The sequence below is a fragment of the Crocuta crocuta genome, unplaced genomic scaffold, assembly GCF_008692635.1.
Source record: "Crocuta crocuta isolate KB4526 unplaced genomic scaffold, BGI_CrCroc_1.0 scaffold384, whole genome shotgun sequence".
Classification (NCBI taxonomy): Eukaryota; Metazoa; Chordata; class Mammalia; order Carnivora; family Hyaenidae; genus Crocuta; species Crocuta crocuta.
In genome coordinates, this window is record NW_027532182.1 from 1,113,121 (window position 1) to 1,132,364 (window position 19,244).

Below are 19,244 nucleotides of genomic sequence, written 5' to 3' on the forward strand. Positions count from 1 at the left end.
TATTTTATATATATACAGTATGATTCCATTTATGTAATATTCTTGAAAAAACAAAACAGTAGAAATGAAGAATAGGTTAGGTGTTGCCAGGCGTTAAGGAAGCGGTGGGGGCAGGAGATAAGTAGCTGAGGCTATAAAAAGATAACACAAGGAGTACCTAGGTGGTTCAGTCAGTTAAGCATCTGACTCTTGTTTTCGGCTCATGTCATGATCTTACAGTTTGTGCGTTCAAGCCCTGCATCAGGTTCTGCATGGAGCCTCCATGGGGATTCTCTCTCTCTCTCCTTCCCCTGCTCACTCTGTCTCTCAAAATAAAAATAAAGTTTAAAAAAATAAATAAAAATTAAAAAGAACACAAATAATCCTTATGGTGATGGAGATCTTCTGTATCTTGACAATATCAGTTCAATATCTCGGTTGTGATATTATGCCATAGAATATCTGGAAGATATTGAATATGCATGTAAGGGAACTCTCTGAATTCTTTCTTAAAACTGGATGTGAATCTACAATTATTTCCAAATAAAAGTTTAATTTAAAACAAAGGAAACAAGAGAAAGAGTGTTAACTATCCCGAGACCCACCTTGAACTCTAGTAAGACCTAAATAATGCTTCTCAATTTTCCCATATTCCCTGCTCAAAAGAATTTCTAGTTATGGAAACACTTAACCAGATCAGAAGTCAGGCAAATGGATGTATTCCTGGCCACACAGTTAGGTCCTCAGTTCACCGACTGTTCATTATGTCACTCATTCATTCAATGAGCATTTATAGTGCCACTCCTAAGTCCCCAGGACTGTACTAAGTGCTGTGGGTACAGTGAGACAAATAATAGATTGTCTGTACCTGAATGGAGCTTACATTATAGTGTAGAGAGGAACAATATAGAACACACACACAATGAGATCATTTCAGGGAGTGGTAAGTACTAAGGATGCAGTAGAACAGGGTAATGTGGACAGTGTTAGGGGATGGGGACTCTTTTGATAGGAAAGTCAGGAAAAGTCTTTCCTATTAAGTGTTTTGATCTGAGACCTCAAAGGTGAAACAGCGCCCCAGAGCTGGGGAGAAGAGCATTGCTGCATAACCTTTGGCAAGGTCACTGTTGCAGTGTAAAGAATACATTGAAAGGAAGCAAGAATAGAAGTGAGGGGACCACTTCACAGCCATTTCTGTGATGGTTTCCTTAACTAAGGTTTAGCAATGGAGACAATGGTGCCACTTTCTGGAATGAGAAAGACTGTAGGGAAGGAAGGAATTGGTTTGGTTGGAAGAAAGAAATCAAGAGTTCTGTTTAGTCATGCTCATTTTTTTTTTAATTTTTATTTATTTCTAGGAGAGAGAGAGAGAGACAGCATGAGCAGGGGACGGTCAAAGAGAGAGGGAGATACAGACTCTGAAATAGGCTCCAGGCTCTGAGCTGGCAGTCAGCACAGAGCCCGACGCGGGGCTCGAACCCACCAACCACAAGATCATGACCTAAGCGAAAGTCGGACGCTTAACCAACTAAGCCACCCAGGTGCCCCTAGTCATGCTCATTTTGATATGTCTGATAGACATGTGCATTGGGCCACAAACTTGGTTCAGCCTCATTCTTTTCCTCATTCCCAGCCTGGGCTCCATCAGCGCTGTGTCACCGCCNGGCCTGTGGGCTCCAAATGGGAGTCTTTGAAGTGTGTGGGGGGCACCCGGTAAGCGCTCTCTGAGCACATGGCCCTGTACCCCCCCCCCCCCCACCATGTTCAGACTTTAATGGCATTATCACCCTCCAAGGTGGCTTCCTGCATGGCAGCAAGGGTTTTGATTATGCATACCAGAAGTATAGAGTTAGCAATCTGAGGGTGAACCATGAACAAAGGGAAATGGAAGCTAAAAAGGAACCTGACAAAGTCTTCATTTTTCCTTCTCCTATGGACAACTCAAAGATACGATATCTTCACGCAGCTCTTCCAGAGAAGTTCCCTATGTTGAATGAACACAACTTCTGAGTGACTTGCTGGGTATTTTGGCAGCCTTCTCAGGTGGAAGCCAGGATGATAATGCAGCTCAGCACATCGTATCTCACCTCTGCCTCCTTTCCTTTTTTTCTCCTACACTCAATACCAAGGACTTGCACATCCCAATTAAAATCTCAGAATCTTAATCCTTGCCTTGGGCTCTGTTTTACAGAGGATTCAATTAAGACAACCTTCAAACGGAGATGTTAATTAAAAAGTTACACATCTAGAACTCAGGAAGGAAGTCAGGATTGGAACTACTAACTTGGTGAAACTACTAACTTGGGAAACATCAGAAGTTGCATAACACTTGGGACCATAGGACTAATGCAGTCACATTGAGAGAGTATGTGGATGGAAATATGGGTCAAAGAGCAAACCTGAGGCCCTCTGAAGCCTAATGTTCAGGAGAGGGGGATGGATCCAGCTGAAGAGAATTGAGAAAAAATAGTGAGGTAGAAGACAATCTGAGGATGTGTAGCGAATCAAGGCAAAAGAAGAGGAGAAAAATGGGAATAAGCAGGTGGGTCAAAAGTAGCCGAGAGGTCTAGAAATATGAGAGAGGATATCATTGGGTTAGGCAACAGAGAAATGAGAGCCTTGATGAGAGCAGTTTCAGTAAGGAAGTAGGATTGGAGTGGGTCGAGGAGAAAAAGGGAGATGAGGAAGTGGAAGTAGCTAACATCATAGACAAGTCTTTGATGAAATTTAAATTGAAATGAAGAAATAAAGTGGGTTACAGCAGGGCAGTCTGTTTGCTGGGCACTGTAGCTGGAAAATGTGTGTAGGGGAAGTGTAGTGATTGGTAGTCAAGAGACCTAAGTTCTAGTCCTTTTATTTCCATGAACCAGCTAAGGAGGCTCTAGGTAAATCAGTTCTCCCCCCTCCACCCCCTCCCCCGGCATTAGTTTCCCCATTTGCCAAATCAGTTATCTCTTGTATTCTTTCCACCTCAAAAAAACTATGTCCTGTGGAGATGTTGAAGCTGACAGAGAAAGGAAGTAGGATCCTCAAGAGGACAGCGAGGGGAAGGATTAAATAAGACGACGCATGTGAAGCACTTAGCATCTGACTAATAGGAAGAACACAACACACTTCATTTATTACCAGAAGTAATAGAGTAGTATCAGTAGCAGAAACTTGCAGAACTTTGTGGTGCACTGTTGTGCTGTACACACAAGAAAGTGGGTTTGGATAAAAAAGGAAGGAGGAGAAGTGGACCAGGCAGTGTCTGGCAGGGCAGTGAGGACCACACTAGAAGCAGGTTGTGGAATCAGTTGTGGTTTAGACTTTATGACAGCGTCTCAGAACTGGTGGCTTAGGTGATGTGAGGCTCCACCAAAATGGAAAGACATTTTGCTTTAAAAATCCTTTATATTTCATGTAAAAGTAAGGTAGGGGTACAAAGAGCCAAAAATAGCCAAGACAACCTCAAAGAAGAACAGAGTTGGAAGACTTACTCAACCAGATATCAGGAACCTTTTAAAGTCATGGTACTGAAGACAGTGTAGCATTGGCACCACAATAGACAAATGGGCAGAAGAGTCTAGAAATAGAGCCATGCACGTATAGGCAGCACCTCAGAGCAGTGGAGAAAGGGCAGTCTTATCAATAAATGGTCCTGGGTCAAGTGGCTACCCAAATGGAGAAATAAGAATAAAATTCAACTCCTACCTCATGCCGGTGGGGAAAAAAGTCAATCTTCTGTGGTCTATAGAATGTAGATGAAAGCTTCTAATGGATAACATAGGAGAATAATTCTTAAATACCCATAAATAGGACACAAAAAGAACTAACCGTAAAGAAGCACATCTATATATTGAATTTTATTAAAGTTAAAAATATTAGTTCATCCAAAGATACCATTAAGAAGGTAAAAAAAAAAAGCCAAGTTACAGAGTGAGAAAGATATTCTGATAACTGATAAAAGGCTCAAATTCAGAGTATATAAAGAATTCTTAGAAAAGAAAAGAAAGATACCTCATTTGAAAATAAATAGGCAAAAGGCATGGATAGGTACCTCACAAAAATAGAATGACCAATAAGCACATGAAATTGTGCTCAACTAGTCATATCAGGGAAAAACAAACAAAATTCATATCACTAAACACCCACATGAATGAAAATGAATGTAACTAAGACGACAAATAATACCAAGTGTTGATGAGAATGTGGAACAACTAGAAAACATACCTTGCCAATGGGAATCTAAAATAATACCGCCATTTAGGGAAAAGTTTGACATAGCTACTAAATGTAAACATAAGGGGACAAAACCCATCAAATCTATTCCTGGATATTTATCCAGCAGAAATGAGGATTTATGTTCATCAAAGACCTGCACAAAAATATTCTTTGTAACATTATAATACTTTCAAGATAGAAACAACCCAGATATTCATCAAGAGTGGAACGAATAAGACACTGTGTATAGTCATTGAATGGGATACTCTACATGATGAAAATAAATTAACCACACTATATGTGTGGAATGAAAACAGTTATTTACAGAAGACTACATTTTGTCTGACTCCATTTATATACAGTTCAAAACCTGGAAAAATTCACCTCCGATGTTACCAGTTAGGAGAGTGATCCCCTCAAAGAAGAAGGAGGTAGTAGTAGTGGGAAGGGTATGAGGCCAACTCTGGGTGCTGCTAATGTTCCATTTCTTGAGGGCGCATGGATGTGTTTTCTTTGCAATAATCCATCAATAACTCACTTAAAGTTCATACACCTTCCTGTACGTATGCTCTACTTAAACCAGATGGTTTATCTAAAGAAATGAAATTCAAGGGGTAGCACTCATTTTAATAAATGACAAAATGTTTCTCCCCTCCTCGTTTCCAGCATTACTCCCCCAGCCACATTCCCCACTGCATGAACTTGTTATTCTCACCAAATGAGTCAGTCACAATGGAAAAAATTTAATGGATTTTTACAGATTCTTGTTTCAGTGTAATGCCTTCCTTGTAAGGTCTTTAAAAAACATGACATTCAAATAAAACCACTAAACCTCACCCTCCTTCACTTTATGGGTATGAATGCTGAAATGCTGGGTCCAGAAACAATACTCATCCTGGGATCAGAGGGTGAATGTGGATCAGAAATGTATGCATTCATTCACCTGACAATATGTATTAAGCACCTGCTGTAACTCAGATATTATTCTAGGCACTGCAGATACAGCAGTGAACAAGAGAAAACATCCTGTTGTGGTAGAGACAGAAAATGCACACAAAAACAAGCAAATCCCAGGCAGAGAAACAAGGAAGGGGGCATGAGATAGCAGGAACCAAAGGTGAGGTTTTGCTATGTGTGGAGGGCAGTTAGCAAAGTTCTCACCCAAAGGTGAAGGATCCGAAGGAGAAGAGGAATGACCATGTGGGTGTCTGGGAGAAAGGTGCTCTGTGCAGAGGGAGCTGCATATGGGGAAAACAGCCAGGGGGCCAGTGGGACAGGAGGGCAGTGAGCAAAGACCAGAGCAGAGATGATAGTCTAAGATCATAAGGCTTCCTCGGCCAGTCTAAGGACTTTGGGCTTCCCCTCTGAGTGAGACGGGAGCCCCTGGAGTGTTTTTCGTGGAAAGAATGACCTGATCTGACTTAAAATTTAAGAGTCACTCAGGGTGTTGGGAAGGAATAGACAGAAGAGCAGTAAGGACAAAACAAGTCATTCTGTGACACAGGTGAGAAGCGTTAGTCCCTTGGACCAGCTGTGCAGACAGCGAGAACTGGATGTATTTTATGGTAGAGATAAACAGGGTTTACCATTTGGGTTGTGGGACAGAGAGGAGTCAAGGGTTTTGTACTGAGCAGCTGGAAGAACAGATTTCTCTTCAACCAATATGTGGGTGGAATGGGCGTGGGTAGAAGGTTCTGAAGTACTGTTTGCACATGTTAGTTTGAGATGTCTACTAGCCATCCAAGGGGGGATTGCAAGGATGCAGTGGAAGATAATGAGGCTGGAACTTGAAGGAGAAGTTGGGACTGAAGATGTAACTTTGGGTGGTGGTGTGTGAAGCCATGAGGCTGAATGAGATCACCTAGGAAGAGGATATAGGCAGAAAAGAGAAGTTGTCCAAGGAATGGCCCTCTGAGATCAGCCCTGCCCTAAATGCTGTTTCCGCTGCAGGAAGGCGATATCCTCATGCTGGAAGAATTGTGCCCATTTCGCCTTGTGCCAGATAGCTGATTCATACCACAGGTGTGAGGACAAATGGAGCAATACAGTGTCCTGGAAATCAGAACTCAAAGGAGACCAACTATCTCCAGTTAAAATTCCTCCTCTCCCTGACCCCAGTTCAGTTGGGATTTGAACTAGCAACCTAGAGGCAAGCATCTCCATCCTAGTACAGATTTGACAAGCACCCATGGCCTTCTCCTCTGGGGTTCTCTTCTCCAGGTCTAGCCCAGGGTATTCTCCTCTCCCAGAAGAATGCCGATCATTCTGTCTCTGGCCAAGCAAGGCATCCTTTCACACTGAGCTGGAGACTGAGGGATGGAGAAAGGGGCCCTCCAAGGCAGCAGGGGCTTGGATAGGAGACGTCCTACACATTTTACCCATTAGTTGAAACTCCTTTCATAATGTTTTCCATTCCCCTTATAATGAGTCATCAAATGAGCAGGGCCTCTGCTAGAAAGTTCATAAGAACCTTACAGGATTTGATAGTTTGAATGAAGAGAAGAAATAAATGGCTGATGGTAGCCTTGGAAGGCTGTAATCAGAGCTCCTTTTCGGGGTTGCTCTTTATCGCTAAAACTAGATTACAAGGGAAATGAAGAAGAGTGTTGAGGAAGAAGCTCTCAGAATGCCATCCAGTTTCCCCCCTTCCTCAGCTTTACTGTCACCACTCAGGCTCCCTAGGACTTGTGTGAGGGAGTTCCAACCAAGAAAAGCACCAACAGAGAGGAGAGAAGGTGGAGAAACAATAGCAGCAGAGATGGTGTTTATTGACGTAAACTTTCCAGTGCCCCGTCTCACTTTCCAGAGACGCCATTATTTTCTCACCTCAGCTATCATTCTTTAAAATGATGCTAACATATACTTGGTTTCCTACCCACTCCTTCCCACTCTTGGCTTGCTTCTTTTTTTTTTTTTCCCTTTTGTCTTCCTCTTTGTGGTAAAGGAGAAGTGGACAGACATAGCTATTCCACAGCTTTTGAAGTCCCAGTTGGTAGATGGCTGTCCCAAGGCTTCCCACGCTCCTTTTCTCTCACATTCACTAGAGACCCTACTCTTTGCTTTCCTACCCAAGAAGGAAAGTGGTCCAAGGAGCCCACCACTTGAAAGCAGAGGCAGTGTTTATGTAGCTGGTGCCCACCTGTTTCGGGATGGAGTTCCATCCAAGTCCGCTCTGGGAACTCAGCACACAGTAATAAAAACTGAGGAGTTTGAGATCCCTGGAGACTTGGAAAGACAAAACCCATTTTCTCTTATATTCAACAAGGGTACTAGAATACAATAGTGAATTACAATTCACTCTCTGCTTCTCATAACTGGTACGAAAGGAAATATTTTTGATGTGTTCAAACTCCACATGCTCCACATTCCGAACAATGGAAAGGGTGCCTTTGTTGGTGCTTCTCCGCAAAATGGTTCCTACTGGGTATCAGGGGGAATCCTCAGCAGAATTCACAGAGGCAAGTGTTAAAAACAATCTTTTGTGCTAGACAAAATTTTGCTAAAGACATTGATAGTACTAGGTACCTTTTCTTCTCCAAGGAGCTACCTCATAGTTTAGGCATCCAAAGTTTTCATTCCTCATTTATTCATTCAGCATCTTTTTATTGAATGACTACTATCCCAGGTTTGGTGTTGTGTGCCTCTGAAAGAATAGAGAACAAGGCAGATGAGTCTTACAGTAAAAGCGATGGGAGAGGCAAAGAAAATAAACACATCTCCAAATCATTACACGTTTTAGTAAGTGTTATGAGATATCTGTGGGCTCCTAGCCCAGAGGGTGAGGTTTGATGAACTACAGGCTAAACATAGAAATAAATGTGAGCTGCATTAATGACTTGCTTTTATATGTAACTTAGGAAATATTCTTTTGAGATTCACAGCAGGATTTTAAAATGGAATTGCTTGCCCCAGAACTATAACATCAGCATTATCCATGATCTCATGAAGGCAGATCACCTCTCCTAAAATGCCTTTCAAGTGATGTGGCTTTGCCTCTGTGAGAGAAAGAACTCAAAAAAACAGCCCGATTGCCCTGACAGACTCTACTGGTTGTCAGCTGTCTATCTAACTCACCCACCTCCTTTTCCACGATCTTGTGTAATGTCCGCAGAGGTCTTTGGTGACATTGTTCCCGAGACAATGGTCTAAAGCTCACTATTGGGAACTCGTCTGAGAAAAAAGTGGATAATGTCATTTCCTTAAAAGAGGTAATATTATGGAGGTCCAAAGGAAGCAATGTAGGTTGACATTTTCTCTTCTCATATGGCTTTCCTGGACTTAGCAAAGTAAATCTATACCATAGCCCTCTGCTTGTCCTTACTTTAACTCTCTGTTTTAGTTCTAGGGAGAGCTCTATATTTAACCCAGCTTGATACAGATCTCATCAGCACAGGACTTGCTGACCTACTCCAGTTCTTTCTCTTTCTTCTATATCACCACTGACAAATGGTGCTTCCCCTAACAACATGCAACAAGCTGAGCATAAGAGGGATGCCCCCAGTGATTGGGTCATGTTTGTGAGGTTAGTTCCTGAATTGGCTTTCAGTCTTTCCACTTCTCCTCCCATCCCATCTTGATGGTGTCCTTACCACCTTTGCTGCCTACTAGTCCCATCCTGGGACACTCCCTATCAATTAATTTGGTCTTCAACCTGCCTGCTCTGCATCTCAGACTTGGACTAACACTCTACCTTGTGAACTAGTGTTATAGCCTTTTGTTCTGAGCTGCCAGCCTCCTTTGTTGGGAAGAAACCACTCCTCTCCTCTCTTCTCCTCTCCTCTGTCTCTGTCTCTGTCTCTCTTCCTTTAGGTGCTATGTCACAGCATCTAGTCTATATCCAGCCACAAAAGTGGGAGTGAGAACAATCACATAATTCAAACTTGAATCTATCTGACTCTAAAGTTTAACCAGTACATAATCCTATTGGTGAAAACTGAGTAGAACTAGTTAGAACATGTTTGGGCTTCTAAGTTTGTGGTTGAAAGAAATGAGGAAAGAAGCAACTGAGCATTGTAGATAATATAGTAGCCAGTGGCCAGTCCACCTGGAAAAGCCAATGAGGCTGGTTCTCCACTGCGGAATAATTTTGTCTTGATACAATAATTTCTTTGTATTTCCTGATCAGCTATAATCATATCTAGAACTACTACTGAATCCAATACTTTTGGGGATGAGCCTATGTTTGAATAACAGCTGTCATATAAAGAATGGAGTTATTATGCAGCTAAGTGGCCTTCCGGAATATACTGTCATCAAAAGAACTTTTTTTTCTGGACACAGACATGTAACACTTTAAGAAAACCCATTTTGAAATATTAAGTAAACTGGAAAGTGACAATCTGCTTTTAAAAAGGAGTACCATGTAATTCTTTTAAACCTAGAACAAAAATATTGCCTGCTGGAACACATTATTTTTCACACACACACACACACACACACACACACACACACACACACAAAATGGATAATGACTCCAAAATAAACAAACAAAACCAAATGAGTGACTCCACTTGTGGGAAGGTAGAGTAGATATATGTTTCCCTATTCCTCCCTGGAGGAACAACTGAAAAATACAACTAGGAACCCTGGACGTTATATATCAAAGAAATGTAAGAAAACTCTAAAATGGGAGAGAAGAAGGTAGACTGTCTAGGAAAATTAGGACCCATGGAACACAACATTGGTGAGTTCTCATCTCATATATCCCAGACTTGGAGCTGAAGAAACTGGCAACCTGGAAATGCCAACAGGCACAGACAAAAACACAAAAACAAAAACCCACAACAAAGGTCTACTCTCTGGCCAACGTTGTAGGAAATGAGTAGCCTAGCAAGATAGAAAACTTTTAGATAATGACTGCTCTGCTCTAGACAAACAGCACAGAAAAAACTGTGACCCCACTCCCACTCAGCAAAGATCTAGTGGAAAGCTTAGACTCCACCATCACCAGGCTGGAGCAAGCCCCCTAACACTACCAATTCCCTTTCAAGGTGGTATTAGAAAAAGCTAAGTAGGGAACTAGGACTTCCCTTGTGCCAGGTGGTAATTAGAACCCCCATTCCAGTATTAGTGGAGAGCAGTGGGAAACCATCCCCACTCAGCAAAATAATGAGGTGCTACTACTAGACCCCCAAACAAGAGTGATGTTAGAGGAGACTTAGTGAAGAATCAGTACCACTGCGGCTGAGTGTGGCCACTCTTCCAATGGTACTAGTGGAGCTACATGGGAAATAGTAATGAGACACTCATCCTCCTCCAGGGAAATATCAATGGAGGTCTAGTAGGCAGCTGAACACCCACCTCTGGCCAGCAATAATGAGGAGTCCCCCTTGGGTACTGACAGGTCAAGTGGGAAACATGGCAGTAATTATGTGGTGGCCTTACCCCCTTCTCCTGCCAGAGAGATGTCAGCAGGAGCCAGAAGTCTTCAATAGATTCAGAGTCTTAGTGAATCAATAAGACTCAAATGTCTAGGGCTCAATACTAATCACTCATCATACCAGGAACCAGGAAGATCTCAAACAGAAAGAAAAAAGAAAATCAATAAATACCTTCACCTAGATGGTAGAAATGTAAGAATTATCTGACAAAGATTGTATGGCAGTCCTCAGAAAATTGCTTCAAGGAACAATTAGGAACATATCTGAAAGTAAAGAGGCTATTGAGTATCTCAGCAAAGTAATAGAAAGTCTCAGCAAATAAATACAACGTATAAAGAATCAAATGGAAATTTTGGAACTGAAAAATATGATAGCTGAAATAAAAGCTCAGTGGATGGGCTCAACAGGGGAATGGTGAGGACAAGAGAATCAGTGAACTGGAAGATGAAACAACAGAAATTACCCAACCCTAACAACAGAGACATATGCTGGGAAAAGTAAAACCAGAAATGAACAGAGCCTCAGGGTCAGTGAGACTCTAACAAAAAGTTTAGCATTCATGTCATCAGAGTCCCAGAAGAATAGAAAGAGGGCAGGGCTAAAAACAAAAGTACTAGAGGCTGGAAACTTCCCAAAACTGGCCAAAGCTACAAATCCACAGATTTAAGAAGCTGAGAAAACTCTCAAGCAAGATAACCCAAATAAATCCACCCTAAGATACAGCACAGTCAAACTTCTGACAACTAAAGAATCTTGCAAGCAGTGAGAGAGAAGCAATGCCTTACCTATAAGGGGGAAACAATTCAAACGACAGTAAATATCTCATATGAAACTGTGGAGGCCAAAATGAAGTAACCCATTTTTTTAGTGCTAAAAGAAAAGAATTGTCAACACAAAATCTTATTGTATTCGGCAAAGATATCATTCAGTAATAAAGAGGAAATCAGTATATTCTCAGATAAAGGAAAGCAAGAGAACCAGTCACCAGCCTTACCCTAAAAGAATTGCTAAAGGAATTTCTGTGAACCGAATAGAAATAATAAAAGAAGAAATCTTGGAACACCAGAAAAGAAGATGAATAGACATGGGAAGCACACATATGGGTAAACACAATAGACTTGCTGTCTCCATTAGAGATTTCTAAATTATGCTCAATAGTTGAAGCAAAAATGTTAACACTGTTTGATATGGTTCTAAATCTATGTAGAGGAAATATTTAAGACAAATATAAAGGGAGAATGGTAAAGAGAAATAAAGAGTAGGGGCGCCTGGGTGGCTTAGTCGGTTAAGCGTCCGACTTTTGCTTAGGTCATGATCTCGCAGTTCATGGGTTCGAGCCCCGCATCGGGCTCTGTGCTGACTGCCAGCTCAGAGCCTGGAGCCTGTTTCAGTCTATGACTCCCTCTCTCTCTGACCCTCCCCTGCTCACGCTGTCTCTCTCTCTCTCCTAGAAATAAATAAAACATTTAAAAAAAAATTTTTTTTAAAGAGAAATAAAGAATAATAAAGTGGCTATACTTCACTCAAACTGGTAAACGTTGATGTTAGTAGACTGTGATAAACTATGTGTATATAATGTAACACCTAGAGCAACCAATAAAAATACCACTATACAAAGAAATGCACTAACAAAGCCTTCAGATAAATACAAATGGAATTCTAATAAAATGTTCAAGTAAACCACAGGAAGGTAAAAAAGCAAAAATAGGGACATGAAAAACAGAGTAAAGGAACAGACAAGATGCATAACAGCAGACTTAAGCCTGGAGATATAAGTAATTATAGTAAGTGTAAGTGGCCTACATATACCAATTAAAAGACAGAACGTGGCAAAGTGGATTTAAAAACATGATCCAATGATATGCAGACTATAAAAAACTCCAAATATAATGATGTAGGCAAGTTGAGAACAAAAGGATAAAAGGGTCTACCATGAAAACATTAATCAAATGAAAGAGTGACTACATTAATATGAAATAAAGTAGACTTCAGAGCAAAGCAAATTACTAGAGCCAGAGAAGGATATTATATTGAGAAAAGAGTCATTCTACCAAGAAGACCTAGCAATCCTGAATGTGTATGTACCAAACAACAGAGCAGCAAAATATATGAAGCAAAACTGATGGAATTGGAAGGACAAATAAACAAATTTATGGTTATTCCGGGACACGTCAACATCCCTTGCTCAATAATTGATAGAATACCTGGAGAACAAATTGGCAAAGATGTAGGATTCAACAGCAGTATCAACCAATAGGAACTGACTGCCATTTAGAGAGCACTCCACTTAACAATAGCAGAATATATATTCTTTTTGAGTGTCTAAGGAGCATATAGCAAAATAAACCATATCCTACTCTATTAAAACCAAACAAAATAAACCCTCAAAAGGCCTTGTTAAAAGGATGAAAATGTGAACTATAGAATGGGAGGAAATATTTGGAAATTATATATTTGTGATATAACTTGGATCCAAAATATATAAGAATTCTCAAACTTACTATAAGAAGACCCCAAAAAAAGCCAATTAAAAAATGGGCACTGTATCTGAACAGAGAACTTGACAAATATAATATCAGATGCCAAATAAGCACATGAAAAAGTTCTCAATATTATTAGTCACTAGGGAAACACAAATCAAATTATATAGAAATATTACTACACATATCTTAGAATGGCTAAAACGAAACTGTCTGGCCATATCAAGTGTTGGTGAGGATGTAGAAAAACTAGCACTCTCACACAGGACTGGTGGGAAAGTAGTACAAACACTTTGGAAAACAGGTTCAACTATTTGTTAAAAAGTTAAACACACTCCTAACATGTGATCCAGCCATTCTATTCCTGGGTATTTACCCAAGATACATGGAAGTGCCTGACCACACAAAGACCTATTTGTGAATGTCCATAGGAGCTTTATTTTTAATAATCCCAAGGTGGAAACAATCCAAATATCCATCAACAGGTAAACGGGCAAACAGTTATCAAATGATTACACAGCAACAAAAAGGAGTAAATTATTGATGCACGTTTCAAATGGATTGATGTCAAAATAATTTTGCTGAATGAAATAAGCCAGACAAGCAAGAATATATAATGCATGATTCTATTTATATGAAATCCTAGAAAATGTGAAAGTAGATCAGTGATCATCTGGGGATTGGGGGTGAGGGACAGATGGGGAGAGATGGGAAGGAGGGATTACAAAGGCACACGAGCAAATTTCGGCAGGTGATGAATACGTTCTTTATCTTGATGGTAGCAATGGTTTCATGGGTCCATACTTATGTCAAAGTTTATCAAACGATATGCTTTAAATGTGCACAGTTCATCACAGGACAATTATAAAAAATACACCTGTTAAAAAAAAGTCTATGCTAATAAAGTTTCAACCACTTACCACAATTATTACAGAACTCTTTCTGTAAAATACAGGACAATGAGTTTAATTTGATTTTCAGATAAGCAGTGAAAAAATTTTTTAAATATAAGTATGTCTGAAATATAGCTTCTGACATATTTGTGATAAAAATGATTTCTTTGGAATTTAAATTTAACTGGATTCATGCATTTTGTCTGGCAACTTCATTCCTAGGACACTGGCCACCTTTGTTATAAATCGTGACTAAACCAAACAATGTTTTGACTTCTGGGACAGCAAGAAATGTCTAGTCCTTAGGTTTCTCTTGTAGTCTTTTTTTTTTTTTTTTTTTTTTTTTTTTTCTTGCCTCTAACTCCCTACACATACAGACTTCTTCTTTCTCACCTCTTTCTAGTTCCTCTCTACCACTTCCTTTCAAGGGCTGTCTGCTAGAGAGGACCGACTGCATCTACCAACACTTCCAAGAATTATAATATGGCTTCAACTGCCATTGATTAAAGCAGTAAAAGGGCTGAAAACTGAGAAAGAAGAAGTCAATCTTCTTAATGTGACTCACAGGAAGGAAACCTGGTGAACAGACAGTTGGATGATAGGCTTCTGACTCACAGAAAATTTCTTGGCTAAAGATTTGTAGACAGCCATCACCGTTAGTTTGCTATTGACAAACCGCTAAAGTTTCCCTAGCAGCACAGAGTGTTGTATTGATTAAAAAACAAACAAACAAACAAAAAACCCAAAAACAAAAACAACAAAACCCATGGGTTTAGATGAGCTGCTGAGCACTTGATGGTTCCAAACATTGGATTAAAATGAGCTTTTTAGGTATTTGCAGAAAGCCTCAGGTAAAAAGCAGAAGGCTCTACGAGGGCCGTGCTCATGGTTTCAAAGCAGTATACCAGCATTGTGTTCTGTGAGGTTGTTCTTAGGAGAGATTCAGGAGAAATCACAACTGTGTGACTTGTTCTATGCTGCAGGCAGTGGATAAGCCTCACCTATAGTGAAGAGGATGTGGGCTAAGATTATTCTCAGTAATGACTTGAAAAGCTTGGGTATTTTTTAAGAGGTGTAGAAAATATTAAACTGATGCGATTTTACTATTCCTCCCATAGATCATATCTCTAGCAATGCTTCCACCATGGTAGTGGTATTGGAGGTGCCCGGAGGTGCCTGTATGGGTCTCCCTTCAAGAAAGAACTTGCCGTTCAGCTGTAAGGTGTGCAGTTAGCTCACAGATATTATCTCCTCACAGAACAGCCTCCAGATATTAGCACCTTAGACTGCTTCATCTTTTGAGCTGGGGCAGCCCCCAGCTAATGGCTGAGCAATAGCCGGTACTAGGCCTGGCCCTTTTTTTTCAACATGAGATTCCTCTAATGAGTGATCTGCGTTCTGGAATTCCCCATTGCATTGGCCGAAACTTAGCATGGTCTGAGGCTCTCCCTGTCCAATCTTGCTTTCCCCATCTTTTATCTTTGCAAGTGTCACTCTCTGATAAATCTCTTGTGTTCTTAATTCTGTCCCAAGTATCTGCTTCTCGGGGCACACTTGACACAGCCATCATAGCCCCCAAGGAAGTGGGCAGGCCAGGTGCCAATCTAGCAAAGGAAAAGATATTTTGAGGGGAACATTCTGTACCAGAAAGGAAGGCACGGGGAAAGGCATACTCTTTCCTGCCCAGGACAGTACAGTAATGAGAAGAGAGGTGGGGGTAGGGTAAGCCCTTCACATACTAGGGTGCCTCACCTCCTCCTTGGGCCCAAGCCTTGTTGGGGAGGGAACCATGGATGTGTTCAGAAAGGTATGGGGAGACTAATACTATTGGAACCAGTGACCTATTCCTCCCATATAAGCTGGAGGAGGCTGAAAGCATCTAGTGGAAGCCCCACATTTTTCACGGCTTGAGTAGGACAGGGCAGCATTAGAAGATCGAGGGAACTTGGTGGTCAGCGATGTGATATATCCCTGTGTTGCAACATGCCCTGCTGAAGGTCAGGGTTGGCTGGCAATGCAGAGACCTGAGGTTTAGAAATGGAGGCCAGTGAGATCAAGCAGTCTGAGCTCTAGGAGGAATGGCAGCATCAATGTCCCATGACTACAGATGCCGTAACATGTCAGTAAACAAACTAGACCAGGGACAACTGAGGATAATAGCAGGGTCCAGAAACCCAGCAGGTGAGCCCACCAAGACCAGAGTTTGCCATCCTTATTCCCATACCCACAGATGCACAGTAAGGACACCTTCATCAACCAGAGGCCCAGGTGCTATGTTGGAAGGCCAGGGGATGGTGGAAGAGGCCAAGATACGCTAAGTCCAGGCCTTCCCTCCTAGTTCTATGGGGTTGGGAAAGTACAAAGGAGGTTTGATCAGTTATAGAAAACAAAGGAGCTATGTGTTTTTGCATGTCTGAGTGTATCAGAATCAGTTGGTGACCCCATTGCACTTGAATCAAAGCATTTTACATTTTGAATGTTAGCCCAAGCAATGGAGTTAAGGAGAGGTCAGGCTTAGCATCTCCCAAGTCATATCTGAACAGCAACTTCCTGCAGAGAAACCTCCACAGGTTGGATAAATTACAGATATGTGTACGGTGAATGTTTGGCTGCTCTCTGGACCGCACTTTTCAAAGGATGGGAGATAAACCACCGGTGATAGCCAGAGTGATTTTTGGTTGTGTGTAAATAGCATCAATTAGCATTGAATCACACCCAGGTATCCCATTTTAGTTTCTCAAATTTCTCAGCCCTTCTGATCACATAAGAGCAAATTTTGGCGGTAGCCTTGTCTCTGACCTCTTGAGCACTTTCCAGTTCCCATCCTTAACAATGTGAGAACAGTACTGACGGCCTTCTATCCCCAGTCCATTCTGCATGAGACAGCCACCAGGACCCTTCAACAGAGACCAAGCAGTGCCCCATCTGGGCTTCAGGCCCAGATGAGCATCTCCTCATTTAACTCACAGGGAAAGCCCAAATCCCTTCCGTGGTGCCAAGGCCCCGCTTGGACTGACTCTTCACGCTGCAGCCTCACCCACTCTTTTCCACTCATTCCCTTCCCTTCATGGCAGTGGCCTCCTGTTGGTCTTGAATATTCTTTCCCCCATGTACCAGCACAGCTCACATCTCTTATCTGTCAGGACTTCACACAGTTGCCCCTGGTTATATTATTCTGGATTGCAAGTCTCTCCTACTCTCCTGTCTTTTTCTGCATTTTGCATGTGTGCATGTGTGATATATTTTACTTCCTGGATTTTCTCTTTCCCTTCCTGGCAAAGCAAATGCAAACACAACAACAACAGCAACAACAAAACCCCACTAGATGCTATTATTCCACCCTTCTCAGCTTCTGGAAATTCTGATACATATTTACATATATATTTATATTATAGATCTTCCTAGACTTACAATGAGATTCTGTCCTAGACTTACAATGCATCATAAATCGAAAATATCATACGTTAAAATCTATGTAATACCTTTAACCTGCCAAACATCATAGCTTAGCCTACCCTACCTTAAACGTGCTCACAATGTATACCTTAGCCTACAGTTGGGCAAATCCTCTAACGCAAAGCCCATTTGATAATAAAGTGTTGACTCCTTCATGTAATTTATGATTACTGTACTCAAAACGACAAACAGTAGGGCTGTGTGGGTGCAGGCTGGTTGTGAGCCCTACCCCAGTGATCATGTGGCTGACAGGGAGCCGAGGATTGTTGCTTCTGCCCAGCATCACCAGTGAGGACCCTACTGCCTATCATTACCTGGGGGAAAGATCCAAATTCAGAATTCCAAGTACAGTTTCTACCTGAACATGCATCATTTTGGCACCATTGTCAAGTTAGAAACCATAGAGTCAAAGCATCCTAAGTCAGCACTGGTCTGTCCATGTTCCTTCTAGATGTGAGATTTGGGTTGTAGAAGGTCAAGGGAAGAGAATGTGGAACCTTCTCGGCCTAGCTGGTCTCTCTTCTTCTGCCTCCCCTCCCCTTCGCTCCCTCTTCTCCTGATCAGCGATCCGGTGAGCTCTCTGCTGCAGCACATTGCAGAGCTGGTCCGGGAGGGCCAGAGCCCCAGGCTGGGTGGCCCCGCTTCCCCACACTGCCTGGCTGTGCCACACAAGAAACGTGTGCCAGGCTGGTGCTTCGGAGGCCGCACTTCAGAGTCACGGTTGTGTTAGACTGAAGCCCACACACAAACCTAGAACCCTGGAATGGAGAGTGGGCTGGGAAGCCGCCGCAGGCCCCGCTCCGCCCAGCTGTCTGACTCGGCACTGTTTCCCCTCGTCACCACAGCACCCGGGTCTGGGTTGTCAGGGAGATACGAAGGAGCATTCCGATGAGAAAGAAACTCTCCCGAGCGTGGGTGGCAGCAGACAGTCATGGAGGGCCCCACCCAGATCCTTGGCTCCGCCCCTCCTCCCACCCCCCACAAGAATCTACACACGGAGCTGCAACTGGAATTCAAACGGGAGCCGTGCTCACACACACCCCTCGGTTCTCGGTGCCCTTTGGGAAGGAGGTTCTTGCTGCTGGATTTGTGGACTTCTCCAAGCTTCGGGGGTGGATTTGTGTTTTGAAAAGACACCTGTGTTTCTTCAAGGTTCAGAGAGATTAGTGGCGGAGCTACTCGGCTCGCATAGGGAGTAAGGCTGTGACAGGGCCCTTGATCACACCACGGGGGCCCTGGGAAAATGGAAGGAGAGAGGTGGGACAACGCCCCAGGGCCTGGGATTCCTGCTGTGAGTTCACCTGCCTTCCGAGCAAGGTGCACTGCGTGGAGACATCTACACAAACTCCAAGAAGCCAACACTGCTGTCCAACCGCTAACTCTCCGGCCAAGCTGCTCCGTTTCTACATGCCAATACCTGAGTAACAGGATCCAGTTTGACAAGCCTTTGGGAGCACACGGAGATGACATAATAATGCTGCCAAGCACCCTAGTGCTCGCATCTTTATGGAGCTTGTGTTCCTTCCCATAATCCTCTGCACGGGAAGAGGGCTTTATTTCCCCTACTTTACAGATGAGAAGATGGAGATGGAGCAACCTTCGGCCACCAAAAACTAGAAGGAAAAGGATTGCAACCCCAGGTCTCATGATCTAAATGTGGGGTGTTTCCCAGTCCCTCCCAGTAGATGAGTTCCTTAAAAACGAGCTGCACGAGTCTGAGGCCTGAAACCACAGGCCTTACCGATGTGGCTGCAAACTGCTGCTCTCGGCCAGGAAGAGAAAAGCCAAGTAGAAGAAAAACCACACTACCCTGGAGGACCTTAGCACGTCTCACACATGCCGAATATTTACAT

The 19,244-nt window shown here is 42.4% G+C and overlaps 1 long non-coding RNA gene across 2 annotated transcripts in view; it reads right to left on the reverse strand.

Annotated features, from left to right (window-relative positions):
- LOC144242530 (uncharacterized) overlaps positions 1-18,843 on the reverse strand; it is a 26,948-nt gene extending 8,105 nt beyond the window's left edge. The window contains exons 1-2 of one of the 2 annotated variants that reach the window (XR_013338370.1): positions 18,809-18,843; positions 7,708-7,825 (exon numbers count right to left, since the gene is read on the reverse strand). This is a non-coding gene — a long non-coding RNA (uncharacterized LOC144242530). Of the gene's footprint in view, positions 1-7,707; positions 7,826-8,260; positions 8,346-18,808 lie in introns of those variants that run through there. The other variant, XR_013338371.1, reaches the window with a different exon arrangement.
- Between the last annotated feature and the right edge of the window lie 401 nt (positions 18,844-19,244).